The sequence below is a fragment of the Patagioenas fasciata genome, chromosome 2 (genome assembly GCF_037038585.1).
Source record: "Patagioenas fasciata isolate bPatFas1 chromosome 2, bPatFas1.hap1, whole genome shotgun sequence".
In the NCBI taxonomy this organism is placed as follows: domain Eukaryota; kingdom Metazoa; phylum Chordata; class Aves; order Columbiformes; family Columbidae; genus Patagioenas; species Patagioenas fasciata.
In genome coordinates this window covers 50,495,543-50,512,463 of record NC_092521.1, presented here as the reverse complement: position 1 = coordinate 50,512,463, position 16,921 = coordinate 50,495,543, and the positions used below count along the sequence as shown (strand labels likewise).

Genomic DNA, 16,921 nt, shown 5'->3' with positions numbered 1-16,921 from the left:
TGGTTCAATATATATACATGCTTAGTCTTTTAAGGAGACAATTTGCTGCTGCTTAAATTTTCTCCCGTCGTTTTTGCTGTTTTTAAGTTTTTTGTTGCCTGCCTGATGCTGCTTATGGAGCAAAGACTCTTCTGTCTGGAGGTGGCTGGAGGTGATTAAGGGCAATTAAAGGGATTACTGGCCCAAAGCAGAGGCGGGCTGAAGCAAATACGCTCACAATTCCAACATTTTATTTCACAACCAGTTCACAAAACACCAACCAGCACCTTAAACTGAAATAGGTGCTGGTTTAAGCTAGAACAGGTCTGACTCTGCTCTCTAAACCACGTTTAGGTTTTTCAGCTTTTGGAAATACATAGCTTTTTAAGTTGCATGGAATAGCAGAGCCAGATCCACTGCATCTGTTTTCAGGGACTCAAACCTTTTTTACGTGGATAGGCAAGTATCTTCAGCAGAACTCAGTAATCACATTTGAAAGGTAGCATATACATGCACATCACATTCCTGGCTAGGGGAAACAGGAGCAAACAACTTAGACTGTGAGCTGTGGCTTAGAGGTTTTTAGGATTTTTAGTAGCTCTTTAAAGGATTTTTAGTATGTTTTTTCTTGACAGTTGGAAGCACTAGCAACATTTTTAGATCACATGATCCAATAAAGGATCCCATGTCTCCTCTTTGTTGCATAGGGACTTATTCCAATATCACCAGCTTCAAAGTCTTGCAATGTATGAGAGATGGTTTTTTAAGTTCCTGGACTACTGGGACGAGGTGCAGATGCTCAGTCTAATCTTCTTGTATTCTGTCTCTTTGACAAAGTTTCTAACTTTCAAGATCAAAAAACCTTTAAAATGATGCAGCCTTAAAGACCTACATACCAGAAGGCAAAACCAAGACTCTTTAGGATTTACAGAAATTCATAAATTTTTAATATGTTTTAGCTTTGTATTGTGGTTTAAATGAATAACAGTCTTGGGTCTCTCGTGCTTTCTGCTCTCAGAGAATCAGTGATGAATACTGGAGGCCCCATATGCACATGTAGAAGAGTCCTTGCATGTATTTTTTGATAGAGATAAGGCTCTCAGAAAAATGCCAGATACCACTGTGGAAGTGGTACCAGCTGTCTCCATCATGATTTTGCTTTTAGCATCTGCCTTGGGACTGCTGGTCATGGGAAGATGCTGCTTCTGAGGCAGACATGGGTACAGCACAGACAGGCTGGGGCAGCTCAGGGACCTTGGTACGGCACTGTCCCCTGGGAGCAGGGCTGTCTGATGAATTACCTCTGCGCTGACATCTCCCCAGCGCACCCTGACGAGCAGCGATGTGGTTCTTGAGTTTACGGGGGGAGGTGTAGAGAAATGAAAGGGCACCCGTGCATCTCTCCAACCCTTTAATTTTGTTCTCCTGTCATCACCTTTCCAACTGTATTTGTGAGGGGGCTCTGGATGTGGGCACCCTCTGTGTCCAGAAATTTGTAATACTGAAATCAGTCAGGACAGACTTCTGATTTTTTTCTTTTTTTTTCCCTGCAAGGCAATTGCCTCCTGTTTTGAAAATGCTTTTCACCTGTGGACATGACCTGGTGGCACCATTGCCTGTCTCAACAAAACCAGCTGGCTGCTCTGGGGCGTGCTAAATCCCCGACAAGTTGTTAACCTGTCACGAGACGGGGTGTCATCACCTGCCGGACCGAAATGTTCAAATCCAGCTCAGAGCTTTTTCAAAATTACCTGTTTTGCACGAGTAAGGGTTTCGTAATGGTGTTTTATTGTCACACTGGGGGTGGTGCCTGGCTCTTGCTGAAACTCGTCCCAACAGCAGCCACTTGCTTGGGTTATGGTGGCTGCCCACAATCCCATCCTGGAGGCATGAAGCCAGTCATGAAGTATCTTTTTACAATACATGAGTTTGGATGACTTAATGATTTTTGACAATAGTGGAATTACCAGCAATAGTAAAAGTACCTTGAAGATCAAAAAGTGATACTGCAAAATGGTCACAGCGTGTAGTGTTGGGATGGGACACAAGGCTACCCCCTGTATTTCTGGTCCTTCTTTTAAGAATTTTTATTCGGTTGTTGTAGTCTGTGAATTGAAATAAGGTCTTATCTTCTCCCAAATATTTGTTAAATTAGGCAATGCCATGGCCATCTCCCCAGTTCCTGTGGAACTGGACAGGCTTATTGGCTGTGGTAGCTCAGGGTGTTGTTATTACTGAGTTTCCCTTCAGTTTGTGGGTTTTTTTAGGTATGTATGGTTTGTCAAATCATTTGCCCATGTAGATGAGGTTAGAAGTGTCTTCCAGAGATCAAGAGAAGTATTTTTAAAATTAAAGGCCTGATTCTGTGAAAAGCTTAATGGATATTTAGTTATGCTCTGGAGCACTACACTAGGCTTCAAATGGGAATTAAGAAACACTTGGAGTGAAATTTGTTTGTGTGCAGGACTTTGCAACCCAATCACAGCTGCTGCTCCAGGGCTCCAGCTCCCCAGCAAACCTGGCGGGGATGGGATATTTGCCAGAGCAAAGGAAGTTAGGGCTTTTTTGTCCATCTTTTTCTAGGAAAGAGGAAAAGAAAGCAGCAGCTGTTTTTACTCTATGTTTAAAGCTTTCAAAGGAAATACAAGGTTGGGAAGGGGAAGCAGCCAATTCCTTCTTCCTCCCACTTTCTTCTTCATTTCCCCGTCCTTCCCCTATTGCTGGGAGGATCTCGAAATGCTGCAGAGATTTGGGGTCAAGACTTGTTTTGTAGTGAGATGTGGATCAGGAGACTGGTTGGGGAATATGCCTTTGTGTAATTTTTCATACATTCATGTTAAGCATGGAGCTAAAGGTAGCATTCATGAGGCCTGCTCTGAAGAGGCTGGCTGTTGGGGTGTCTGTCTTTCTCTTGCCTCAGAAAACTGCAATTTCATTGGTGTAAAAAAGTCTCTCTTGACTGTTCTCATGTAAGGATAGATAATTTGGTGTTCCCTGTTTCAGAGAGCCTGTGCTCCGAATTGCTCAGAAAATTGCCATCCTTTAGTATGAAATCTTGCGGAAGTGTGAAGCGATGGAACACGTTACTTGTCTGCAAATGAAACTAAACAGGTTGTTCGAACAACTATCAAGTTGGTCTTCTCATTCCTTTTTTCAAATGCTTTTTGCAAGTAATCAGGAGAGCTAAATTCAAAGGAACTCCTCACTAGAGTGGTAGGACAGCTCAGGAAATACGCGGTGAAACAGGTACAGGATAAATACGTCATTTTAGTGATTCCTTGGTACAGCATCACACTGTGGACAGAGGGCCAGGAGGAGAGATACCTCACCACCTCTAAGGGTTTGGGCCACTTTGGAAAGTGCTTTGAATTCATTTCTTTTTTCCTTTTCCATCCTCTGCTGGCTTGCCTGACGTCAATGGCTGAATACCTCCGACTCCTGCTGTGGTTACAGCCTGGAAGTAGCTGCTGAAAATGCTTTTGGAGAAGAAAATTGAGAGTAATAGAGGACAGAGAGCAGTATGGCCACACTTCATATGTTATCCATAATGCCTGCCAGAGCTTCTTTAGTAGAAGAGATATTTTTCTCTGCTGTCCATGTATTAGTGGGGCACAAGCCTAAAAAAGAAAAAAATAGATAAGTGAATATTAATCAAATATGTCATTAATTATAACCAGAGCATGCTCTGGGAGAATCGGATTGCATTTTCAGTGGATTTAAATATAACTTTGCTTATGCAATTCTGTTAAACATTGTTGCAGTATGTCACTGAGAAAACTTATTATATTTGCTATGTAAAGATTGCGACTTTGGGGGCCAATTAAAGTGTTAGCAGTGGTTGACATCTTTCTTGTGGTCACAACGGTGAACTGTTATGTGTGGAGAAGAGGGAGGAAGCTGTGGGTAAGCCAGATTTTCCATCTGCCTGGAAACACAACCTTTATAGCTGTTAAGCCAAACCAGAGGAAACTCTTGAGGTTTTTTTTTCAGGAAGAAAAATTTTTCAGAAAGGTGACATGTTCAAACAATGGGAAATGGTTTGTTTGGTTTTTTTTCCTTAGTGTCTTTTCTATCATCTAATTAATATATATGCGTGTGTGTGTGTATATATATATATGTGTGTGTATGGTAAGACAAAATTATGAAGTGAAACGTTGGCTTCACGCAAATCAAAATGCTCTGTTCCCCACAAAAGCTGAGATTTTTAATTTTTACTGAGAATAGTGGCTAAAATAAAACCAGATTATTATTATTATTTTTTTTAATTCAGTCAAAACCCTGCACCCAACAACTAGCAGTGCCTCTGGGCTAGTAATGTAGCCTGTGGTCCTGATTGCTGGATCTACTTGGAGTTTCCAGCCTGAAAATTTTGCCCTTGGAACTGCGTTCTGCATTTTTTCTGTTGCTGTTATAAACCTAGGAGTGTCCCTTTGGCCTGCTCATTTCTGTTAGCGGAAGTATGAGCTCAGTGTAAAGGAAAGCAGGTCTGCCTTTGCTCGCAGTGTTTATGTTGAGATGCTGTTCTGCAATGTATTTTATTCACACCAAGCAGCACTTGCTTGAACAAGTCATCTGCTTGCACCACTGTATAATGATGGTATGTTTGCCATTGGATTAGGTCATGAAGCAGCTTTACTGCAGCTTGGAAAATCACGATAAGGAGAATAATTGGTTGAACCACTGTGTTAGCTCATTTCTCATAGCCACTCTGTCTTAAAAAAATTAAAATAAATTTAAAAATTAAGTTAAATCAGATTGTTCTGGGAATAAGTTGCCTAAAATCTGTAATGGATCAATATGTTAACATAGTGAATTTAATAGTTTCTGTGAATGTGCAGTTGTTTTGCGTGTACCAGTGTCAGCCTGCAGTTGCAGTTGCTTTGGTTTAGATTTATGAATTTGTCCCACATTTTAAAAGAATATTTCATACACTTTATCACACATTTATCAGCAGTAAAATAATTTATCTTTGAAAAAACATTTGCTTTTTGATGTCATCGGGAATTAGTCTTGGCCTCCTCTGCATTTCACTCCAGCAGCGTGATTCCATCAGCCATGGGGCATCCTGTGAGTCCCTTACATCCTGCCAGGCAGTTTATAAAACAATTTTTTTAAAAAAGGATGTTTAAACAGATAAAGAAAAATGATAAGGTGCTCATTTTGCTGCCAGCGTGTTGCTTTCCTTCCTTTACACCAAGCAGAAAACCATCAACTGTGCTGGAGCTGTGCTATGCGGTACCTAGAGGCCGAAGTTGGTCAGTATTGGCCACATGCCTATTTGGCATCTGTATCTGTTGAGCTTGAAGGAGTCCAACCTAAACTTGTTCCGTGTGACTGTTGTAGCTGCTAACTGGCTGAGTTGGAGGTGAGACCTGTAGCTGTGATGGAGAAAAGCTTGGGGACAGATGGGAGCTACGGGATCAACCGCCAGGGATGCTGGAACAGCAGGTCTGTTGCTGTGATTTGGGGATTGTTTGGGGCTGATCCCATTGAGGACAGTAGGTCTTTTCCTCCCTCAAAAAACCATATAAGAACTGATGACTAATCATTTTTTTTTCACTTGTGCACTTGTTAGCGGGATCGATTCCCTTACTTGGTTGGCTGCAGGAGCCCTTCTACTGGCATGATGCAGGGGTTGGGTAGATGGCTGGAAGCAGCACCGTGCCTTTTGGTCACAGCATAAGTTTATTAGCATAAATGAGGCTGGTTTAAACCAATTATGAAGCCGTAGTTTGCAGGAGGTCTGCATGGGGGCTGGCCTTTACTTCATTTAATCTTATTTTGGTCTCAGTATGTTCTGTCGGTCTCTGAAGGTTGTTGTCCATGAGAACAGTTTCTCTGCACATTAAGCCTCTTACTGTGGGCTATTCTGCATGTAAAGCACCAGAGTGTGATAAGTCTTAATGGTGTTCACTCTTTAAAACCTCATACCCATCTTAGACAAAATTCACTATGGTGTGGATTGATACCTGTTTACTGATGTCTGCTTACATCTGGCCATTTTTGTATATTTAAAGTGATGCTGCGTTGAAGTAGGTGTTGCCTGTTGTCTATGACATGGACATGATTTATGGTACCCATAAAAGGTCATGATCATACTGAATCTGGTTGCTACCTGCTCCGTCTGCGGCAGCTCCATTACTCTGGACACCTACAGAGCATTTGCTCAGTCTTGGAGGGAGGAGTGAGGAGCAGAAAATTACAGGAGAACATCAAACCAACCAATGAGACAAACAAGCGGTGTCAAATACAGTGTACCCCAAGCTCAAATACAACATACCCCATACTCAGAGGTTATCACAAGCCTCGTGTCTTTTCAGAAAATTGCCATGGGCTCAACTGGAAAGCAGGAGAAATGCTCCTGGAGATAAGCATGGTCCCAACTAGCCAGGGCAACCAGGTTGCCTTGCCTGTTTATCAGCTGATAGGAAGTACATCCTTATCAGCATGATAAATGGAATTTTTGCATGATAATTATGTGTACAGGAGGACAGATGTACTAATAATACATCCCCTAAAGACTTCAAATGATCTATAAAAGAACCAAATCTTTGCTGAAAATGCTGGCAGCAGTAATATTAATTGTGTAAGTTACAGCTGATAATTGTCTTGTTTCATTTGAGCGAGGCAGTCAGCTATTAATGGCTTGTGCTCTGTAGTACTGAAGCAGCAGACTGCGCAAAATTTGTCAGTCTGGATAATAGAGTGATATGTTAGCAATGCATCCTAATGGACATACTCCAGTGGCTAGGGAAGGAAAGAAGTGTTACAGTTAATTTCTAATGCTCTTTCATCTTCTGTATCAAAATACTTGCTTATATGCCTTCAGGAAGAGAACTTATTTTTCTTATCTACAAATTGTTTGATGTAAGACAATGCCTGCAGTAAAAAAACAAGTTCTCTTTGTGGTTATTGAGGATTGAAATGGAGAATGACTAATTAGCTGTCTTGTTCCACTTATCTCTTCCACACTGTTGATATGAATGAAAATCTTAGCCTTGTTTTTATGCATATGAAACATCCCACTGTTCTGCAAATCTGTTACAGAGCATGCATAAGTGTGTAAATGCATAGAGATATACATATATATAATATAGATGTGACCTGAAAACCCGTTAGAATAAGTTACCCAGCCTAATTTTTTAAAATAGTAATAAAGTGAAGTCCAAATTGGTGATCATACTAGGTATTGTGCCAGGTTTACAGTTAAATAAAGATCTTGTAGGTAACTAACCAAATTTAAAACCCTGCTGGTCCAAATCGAATTACTTTTTGTAACATCCTAATTCATTTGCATTCCCAAAGCGTGTTTCATTTCATCTGCAGTAAGTTGAGCTGCAGATTATATCCCAGAGGAGCGTGCTTCTCGCAGTCCTAACCCACATCTTTGCTCTGGCTGATTAATCTGTAAATCCTTCAAAATTTCTCTCCCATGCTATTACATCAAAGCATCCCCGAGTAAAACATGTGAGCAGAATCCTGAGATGTGGTCCCTTAGCATGAGAAGGACTCTTTGTGCGTTTCATTAGGCAATACTTGTGGGGGTTTTATGGGGAAACAGGCAGTTGACTTTCTAAAGAATGCAAGATGTGTTCGTTGGTTAGCGAAAGAGAGCTGATGACCTGGAAAAACTGCCTGGAGATGCTCAGTAAAAATTGTCCTTGGTTCCTTGTAACCTTTCATCAACTGAATTCATTGCTAATGAGCTGCAAGTTCATTGCAATTCGTTGCAGAGCTTTAAGATTGCTACTGAGTCAGATGACGAAGTGCCTTGTTTTGTGTTATCAAGAAAAATCCTCCAGTTCACAGAGGACTAGGCTGTATTACAACTCTTAAAAAAAAGTCTTGTCTCTAAAGGGTGCCAGTGGAAGTGCAGTGATTTTGAGAAGAAAAAGGAAAGGGAAAACAGAAAAACAGGAAATCTTTGTTAGCTTACATCCACATAGGTTTTATCCTTATGCCTACTTACCCTAGGGAAATGGTAATGTGATTGATTTGTTCCAGGCAGATAGGCAAGGCCTTAAATATCAAACATATCTATTTCTGCATTGCCTTAAAAAGGGTCTCAGCTAAAGAAGAGCTAAATAATTTCTTGCATCTGTAGTCATGGAATTTGCCATCCCAAGGTCTGTTACTCTGGCTAAGGTTGTACTTAACATAGCTATGCTTGTAACCACTGCTCCTGCCAGGCCCTGGAAATCATTCAGGCTAAGTAAGGGTAGGACACCTCAGCTTTGAGGGAACCAACCACTGCATCACTTCATGTTCCTGTGCCAGGTGTTCTTCAGGTCTCTTGTGTTTCCCAGACATTTAGGGAGAGGTACCTTGGGCAGCCACCTTTGACTGCTGCGTAGATTTGGAAATGTTGGGTGATGTTTTACACCTTTCTAAATGCTTTGTTAGTTGAGCTTATGGCAATCCGTTTGGACAAGGGAAAAGTCCATTATCAGATGTGGGATTGTGGGAGCCATCCCTGCCTCTGCTGAGCCTTGGAAGCAGGGGAGGGAGATCCACTAACAAACTGCCCCTCCTGGAGCTTTACTGTAATTTTTAGACTTTTTTCTCCCACCTCATGTGTGTATAGGTCTCCATCTGAAGTAATGTATAGGCACAGGCAGCTTAACATTTGTGTTAACAATTTGTTTGTGATGGAAAGAGCTGGGTAGTTTGGATCCTCCACATTTCCCGTAAGGTTTAGGGTGTGAACCCATTTTCCATTAATCATCTCTAACAGAGGATGGGTTGTAACTGTATTATTAATGATTGCTTTATCTGTTTGTTTTGTTATATGTACTGTAGATTAGATCAGGTCACGGGCTCAAGAGACATTTGAAGTAGGTCACTGTGACACTAGGCCAGCCAACCTCTTCCCATTTTCATTACGTAAATACAAATGCAACGTATCTTTAGCGTGTGCTGGGGAGAGACTGAACATGTCAGGAATCATCACTGGAGTTATTTCGTACAGTGATCTGTGCTTTAAGAGGGCTGCCTGGTCTTGCATCTGCCTGAGCTGCTGCCTCTGGTGCTTCTGGCACGTCATGGCTGTATGTGGAGATAGTGAACATGGCGCTGATGTGGGCGAACCAAGGCAGAGAAGCTCGCCAAGTACATAAATGTGAAATTTGGGTCTTGTGCTACCTTCTAAAATGCTGGTCTTAAAGCAGCCCTCTAAATTGACTTTGTTGGCCAAATTTGGCACTGAGATGTTTTTTATATCTCTGATAATTTAAAATATAAGTATGCCCAGTCTAACAGAGTCCTTTTGCAGCTTTCCTCACTTTTGGTATGTTGATGAGTCTGCTGTAGCATAGCATAACATAGGAATGGAATGGAATGGAATGGAATGGAATGGAATGGAATGGAATGGAATGGAATGGAATAGAATAGAATAGAATAGAATAGAATAGAATAGAATAGAATAGAATAGAATAGAATAGAATAGAATAGAATATTTCAGTTGAAAGGGACCTGCAATGATCATCTAGTCCAACTGCTTGACCACGTCAGGGCTGACCAGAAGTTAAAGCACGTTGTTAAGGGCATTGTTCAAATTTCTTTGAGTTATATTTTCCCCCAAAACTGATTGAAAACTGTTTTTTCAGGATGGGGTATTTGCTGGCCAACTAGTTGGCACCCAGAAAAATTCAGCCCTATAATAATTAAATAATTAATTAATAATTAATTATTCTATAGTATATAATTAATATATCATGCATAATACAATATAATTACTATGTACTATATAAGATATATAATATGTAATATATAATGTATAATTAATAATAATAGTAATTGATTAATAATTAAATAATTTACTAAGCAGGAGGCTTCTTAGATTACCAGAATAAGCATTTTTTTTGTACATCTGCTAACCCAGCTCTTTGAGAGTATGTGCAGAATGTAACGATATAAAAGGCCATAAATTTGGGACCCTTTCAGATCTTCACATCCAGCTGTTTCTAGGGTGGCAGAGCAGCATGTGTTCCCTGAGTGAGTGGGGGATGCTGGCCTTGGGAAAGGCTGTTTGCACCAGGGAGCGGGGGAGATGCTTTCTGAGTCTGCAGCCTCTGCCGATTGTGTTGTCCGCTCCTGGGGAAATACTGATCCGGGGAAAGGCAGTTCCCCAGCCTGCAGATGTAGGCTGCATTTGCCAAGTCGATGAAAAGTTAATTAGGGCGACTGCTGGGTACTCTCTGTTGTGAAAACAGACCAGGAGGCTTCTTGGCAAGCTTATCTAAATTTCGGACACTCCTGTGCCACAGTCCCTTAACAGTGAGCAACTGATACAGCTACACAACCAAATGTTACCAGTATTACGAGGATCCCTGTAATACTTGCTTACTGGGAGTAGCAAGAAATGAAGGTTTCTTGCAGAGATCCAGTTTCCTAAAGGTCACTCTCGAAACCATAATTATTCTTTGTATGTGTACCTGTGGTAAGCTGGACCATATGTTCAGTTTGTAGCTGGTCTTTCACCCTGCAGATCATACGAACGAAATGTTCTGAATAGAGTAAACCAATTTCTGAAAACATTTACATTTTTAATAGAGATCTGTTCCAGGAGAGAGCTACCTCAGGCTGGGAGTGTGTAAATTACGATTTGCTGTGCTTGAGCAAGGGACCTCAACAGAGAGAGAAGAAAGTGATCTAAGCCTATGCTCTACCACCTATGAACCCAGTGCCCAGTTACAGGAAGATGTTGTGTCCAGTCACAGTGGCAGGGATGAAGGGAAAGAGAAGGTAGTTTACTTTTCCCAGAGCAATTATGCTGTTTGGCTCCAGGATCTGTCCCTAGCGAGAAGGGAAGAATCATAGAACAGTTTGGGTTGGAATGGACCTTTGAAGGTCATCTGGTCTAATCCCCCTGCAATGAGCAGGGACATCTTCAACTAGATCAGGTTGCTCAGAGCCCCGTCCAGCCTGGCCTGGAATGTCTGCAGGGATGAGGCATCTACCACCTCCCTGGGCAACCTGGGCCAGTGTTTCACCACCCTCAGTGTAAAAAATTTCTTCCTCCTGTCTAACCTGAATCTCCCCTCATTCAGTTTAAAACCATTATCTCTTGTGCTGTTGTAACAGGCCCTGTGAAGAGGTCTGTCCCTATCTTTCTTATTGGCCCCTTTTAAGTTCTGAAAGACCACAATAAGGTCTCCCTGGAGCCTTCTCTTCTCCAGGCTGCACAACCCCAACTCTTTCAACCTGTCCACGTAAGAAAGGTGTTTCAGCCCTCTGATCATTTTCATGGCCTCCTCTGGCCCCTCTCCAACAGGTCCATGTCTTTCCTGTACTGAGGGCCCCAGAGCTGGACACAGAACTCCAGGTGGGGTCTCACCAGAGCAGAGCAGAGGGGCAGAATCACCTCCCTCGACCTGCTGACCACGCTGCTTCTGATACAGCCCAGGATACGATTGGCCTTCTGGGCTGCAAGTGCACATTGCCAGCTCTTGTCCAGTCATTTATCCACCAGTACCCCCAAGTCCTCCTCCACCAGGCTGCTCTCAATCCTTTCATCCCCCAACCTGTATTGATACCAGGGGTTGCCCTGACCCAGGTGCAGGACCTTGCACTTGGCCTTGTTGAACCTCGTGAGTTGTTCATGGACCCACTTCATGAGCTTGTAAGAACTGAGCTCCTTAGTATGTGACTTTTAAGAAGCACCCTTGCTTGTGGACAGACCTAAATATGCATTGTTTTACAATGCACAGAGTTTGTTTGTCAGAAACAACACATAAAGAATCTGTTAGACTAAGGTTGATCAGACAAAGGCTATTATGGTGTGGGTTTTACTGTCAAAAAAGGACATAAAGATGGATAATTTGTATGTTCTTTACAGTGTTATTATATCTGCTTTGGCAAGCATCCTTGTTTTTGTAAGGACAGATGATTAATCTAGTTGTTTGCTCCTTTGCTAGTTTTGAGTGTCTTTAATTAAGCTGGTGCCCACTGATGTCATACCATGATTATATGTGTTAGGTTATGAGGTAATGGCTGGCCTGAAAAATACAGCTGTGGCAGTGTTCAGGCATACTCAAAATAAATCACTGTGCACAAGCCTTCTGAATCTTCTCACATTGCTGCAGAGTCAGTAAAGTGAAGACAGTGAATCTGTAAATCATTGGTTACAGATAATAGAGGATGTAGATTCTAGGTGCTTCAGGATGTGTGAGAGCTCTGCTGTCTTTAAATGAATCTTACTGAATTGCAGCTTTAGCTCGTCGTTATGGCTTGGGTAATGGAGGAGGACTGGATACAGAGACAGCTGCCTGCAGAGGGAAGATGGTAGGTTTTCAAACAAGATGTGCTTTTAGTGAATTGGAAATCCAGCTGGGAAAGGTGAAAAATGAAAGGGCCCCCAGAATCAACGTGTGGTGATTACTGTTCCATTCTTCCCAGACTCAATCTGTTTTTTTTCCCTCACTAGAGATTTCATATCAATGCCCAATTTTGAATGCATTTCCTCCCAGAATAATGTCTTCCAGCAAGACTAATAATTAATATATCAAGTTGAACTGTGAAAGACTCTAAAAAACAGTTCTACCATACCTTCTGTTTTTCTGCACACCTGTATACACATTCACACTATACAAATGCCTTGTTAGTGAACAGTTTGCTTCTCAGCAATTCTAGTATAAGTCCCCCATCTCTTCACAGTACTGTTATTCCTCATTTTATATTTGATGTAACCAGACCCAGGTGATCCCTCTGGGACATTGTGATGAAGCTGTGCTAGAATTTTGTGAGCCATTTGAAGGATCACATGTGTAAAGCTACATAATAATTTGTGAACAGAGCATTATGTGAAAGGTCAGTGGGATACTTCAGTATTGTCATCTTGATTTCCTTCATTCCTTCTTACTTCTTTCTTTTTGCACTCTGTATTTGACACGAGTATGATTTGTACACACAAAAAAATCCTACCCTCAAGATGGCAACGGACAAATTTGTTACGCAGAGATATTAAATGCAGACAGGTCAGCAGGCAGCAGTTTGAGTGCTGTGTATTTCAAAGCTTCCGCCTTGGGTATTGCGGGAGGATGAGGTTTGAAGAAAGAGTTGGATGGCAATATGTGAAGGATACTCAGTGCAGGGGGGATATCCGGTTTGTGAGGAGTCTGGCCTGGAGGCGTGTTCATGCCGTAGCTCACCTTTACATTCTTGTTTTCTGCCCGTCTTCCTGGTTACCCCTAGAAGGTTGGTGGAGACTGAGGAGGCATTTGGCATGGCATTCTCTTGACTACTGATAGCCTAAGGTTTGAAGATCTCTCTCCTTGCAGTACGTATGCCAAGAGGAGCAGGTTGTCACGGGTCCCGCTAGCTCAGGATTTCTGCATCAGAGACTTTCCTTCACAGCACACTGTGGAACATTGTGGTCTTAAACCGTGTTTGCATCTTCCCTGCATGTAGGTGACAGCTAAATCGAGGTCTCTTGGTAGATTCTCTGTGTGTTTGGGTTGGGCTGCTGGATTCACAAAACAACCCATTTTCAGTATGTGCCAGAGGCTTCTAACTCCCGTTGTGGGCAACCTTGCCAATGCGCTGTGCAGCCTGGAAGTCCTAAATGGAGTTTGATGTTCTTTGCAGAGAATGGTTCTACTATGTAATTATGATAGCACACAATTAAATACTGCTTTATATCGATTTGGGCAGCTCCTGGAAACTCTGTTTCCCTTAATAATTTTAAATAGTCTCGGGGTTTGTTTTTCCTGTGTTTGTCTTCCTGTGATATTCACAGAAGATAGGAAGAAATGAGCTGGGACTTAAGAATCCCAGTAAAAATTTCAGAGGGAGGGCGAGAGGTGACTCATTAGCGGGTCTTTCATCTGGGTTCATGCTGGGCCACGCAGTCAGGGGTCAGGAAGCGAATGGGGATTCGTACACAGCTGATGTCTTGTATAATATTTCAGAAGAGTGTATTAATTGACAGCAGCTCAGCCTGGGAGTTCGGGCAGGGGCATTCAGCTGGCAGGCTGAGGAGTAGTCAGAGATGAGTGGCTTTTAGGTTTCCCCTGGGTGACAAAGGGACAGGGCATTGCCTGCATCTGGCAGGTCTCTGGTGCCAACCTGCTCCCCTGGGCCAGGAGACTGCGTTTCTGTTTGTACTCAGATCCTAACTTTGAAGGAGTTAAGGAGGAGAATGATAAATGTACCTGATTCAAAACTCAGAGTTGCTTGCAAGATAGGTTTGTGGCCAGCATGTGCTGAAGAAACTGAAATACTCAACAGCCAGGGTTTGTTCTGGACTATAGACCAGAACTGTGTTTATAGATACATATTTACTTGTAATATATAATAGATGTATTTACTTTAAATATTTTTTTTCCCATTCTGGCACCTAGAAGCCTGATCTTAGATCTCATTGAATACTCTCCTTGTTTACCTTTTACTGTTCAAGCTATTTTGGTGTTGGAGGGAACAATATGAAACACAATGAAAAAACAACCCTAAGGTTGCTCTTCCCGTAGAGGTAGGATCAAGGTGATGCATGTGGGAGCTGCACATCCAAAGCATGTTTTGGTAATTCCCCATGAAGTGCTTGCAAAGGACTAGTTTGGCTTTTGGGCAATGGTAGGTCAGCTTTTGGACAAGAGCTCCTCTTTGAGCTGGCACTTTTCAGAAGGGTGGGTGGATGGCAGGGGAAAACCCACCACTTACACCTCTAGGCAGGCCCTGAGGTATTCTTACCAGTATCCTGATCTCATTCCCCATCACTGCAAGTATACTAATGACTTTCTTTCCACTCCCCTTGTGTATATATATATGTATATATCGTAGTTTTCCTGTGTGTAGGAGACACATTTTGTGATGAGGGCATGGTGAAAATAAGGAATTCAACATTTTCTAAGCACCAAGCAGTCTTGCACTTCTCTGATGCTCCTAAGCCACGATATTAGAAACACTGTTGTGACCAGAAAGGTGATAGCCCTGATATTTCCTTGGCCCTTGAGGGGATTCATTTGTCCCAGACAAAGTGGAGAAGCTTGTCCTGAGGGATGCTTTTGTTCTGGGAGCCAGTGGTACTCACACTGCCGGCTTCAGCTGTTGTAGGTTTGTAACCTCAACAGAAGCAGGGGGGATTGCACGCACTGCTTTCACAAAAATGAGGTATATTTAAAATGCAACTTTTTCTTCCTGATTTTGTAACTGTGCTAGAAAGTCATTACACATGGATTTATTTTTCCTTATCTCTTGGATTATCATTGGCTTACTTCCTTCCTACCTTCCTGGATGAATTTATCCAGTGTTCTGATTGCAGCTCCATTTTTTTATCACCTCCCGTCTATGTGGCTTAAGATTCTGTATGTTTAATAATTGAGCTGAGTATTTTGCAACAATTGACAGTGAAGATAATTTTCCACCGACTGATGGGTTGGTCACAGTGAGTCTTTCTGCAGTCTGCTCACTTTGGCTATTTAATGTTTTGGTTACAGACATGCTTTCTGGTTTTTTGTCCTTGTATTTTATTTCATTTTTGCAACTGAGCCACATATTAATCAGACTTCAGAGAAGGGAAACGGAAGCAACATTTTAGGTTTTAAGAAACTTCCACAGAGATTGAGACAGCTGGTCACAGATAAATCCAGTATGCAAACAGGGTCATGAGTATCTTAGAAAACAGCTGTTTAAAATACCAAGGCATCAAGTTATCTCGAGTCTCTTTCTTTGGACTGAGCTTAGAATTTGATTGTAGGGTATTGGTTATTTCTAGACTCATGTAACAATTACAGAGGGAACAGGGAGGAAACAGGAAAACAAATATTTTAGATAGGTGTTTAAGGGAAAGTGGTATTACATGATTTTAAACAACAACAAAAAAATCTATTAATTAGATGAGACTGTGACCAACAATGTCCTGCAGGGACTGATGGTTAGAACCAGGAGGTTGTCATCTTCCCCAGAGCTAAACTACTTGCTCCTCTGTGTATGGGGGTGTGGAGAGAGAGGGGCAAGTGTGGTATACCTAGGATGTGGTAGTTAAACTAGGAGGACTTTTTTTGAGGTTTTCTGTGAACTAGGAGAAATTAACATTTTTACTGAAACATCTTCAGTTTTGTTATGAAGAGCAGTTGTATTTTAGTGCGTGTTAGCTGACTGACATTTACTTTGCACAACTTTTAAAGCATTTTATATTGAAAATGCATCTGCCTAAAGACTTACCCCAAAGCCTGAATCCTATATGAGTCACATAGTGCTATTTTATTTTGGTCTGTGTATAGAAGTCTTCCTTAACAATAGGAGGATTTTCCCCTAATTATAATTTAAATAGGACTTTTTTAGTATAAAATAAGTATCAACACAGCTTTAAATCAGAATGGTAGTGTTATGTGATATAAATCAGTTTGGATTGTTTCACTGCAAGTGCTTACATATACCAGCTGCTGTAGCACTTCAGCCAGTTTTTGAAAAATAACTCTTTTAGGTGTTGTATAGACAAGTCCTGACTACTTGACTGCAGAAAGATGATAAACTAGTTTAAATATTAAACACCAGTTGAGGCGATTAATTTTTAATTAAGACAATGAAAAACTGGTTTTGCTTGTATTCCCTGGAATACCCTTTCAAAAGCTTTGCTTTTCCAAAATTGTTTTTTTTCCCCTATGTGTGTGGCACAGGATGTGACTTTGTTCACAGCAGGTGGGTTCATTAGTTGGCATTTCTGTATAATATCCAGCTGTGGAAAGCTTATAAAAGGTTAGTATTTAGGTCATCTTAATTAGGCTTCAAAATAAAGATTTGAGATAAAGTGGAGTAATTGCACATACTTCATTGCGACTGAGCTCTTCAGCGAAAAGAGGGTGCAATTTCTGGGCAGAGTGAACTGATTTCAGTGGAGTTGCTGCAAATTTGCCACACGGCTGCTGAACTGATTAAAACTAATGATTTTGGGGACAAGTGAAAGATGTGGCAGTTTTCAGCTGGGTTGGGTGGTGGCCTGGATGTC

At 41.6% G+C, this 16,921-nt stretch overlaps 1 protein-coding gene across 5 annotated transcripts in view; it reads left to right on the top strand.

Annotated features, from left to right (window-relative positions):
* CABLES1 (Cdk5 and Abl enzyme substrate 1) overlaps nucleotides 1–16,921 on the top strand; it is a 75,724-nt gene that overhangs the window by 16,542 nt on the left and 42,261 nt on the right. The window contains exon 1 of one of the 5 annotated variants that reach the window (XM_071804194.1): nucleotides 1,721–1,743. The exons of the other annotated variants lie outside the window; for them this stretch is intronic. The gene's annotated coding sequence lies outside the window, so the exon portion shown is untranslated. Of the gene's footprint in view, nucleotides 1–1,720; nucleotides 1,744–16,921 lie in introns of those variants that run through there. 5 annotated transcript variants of the gene reach the window in all.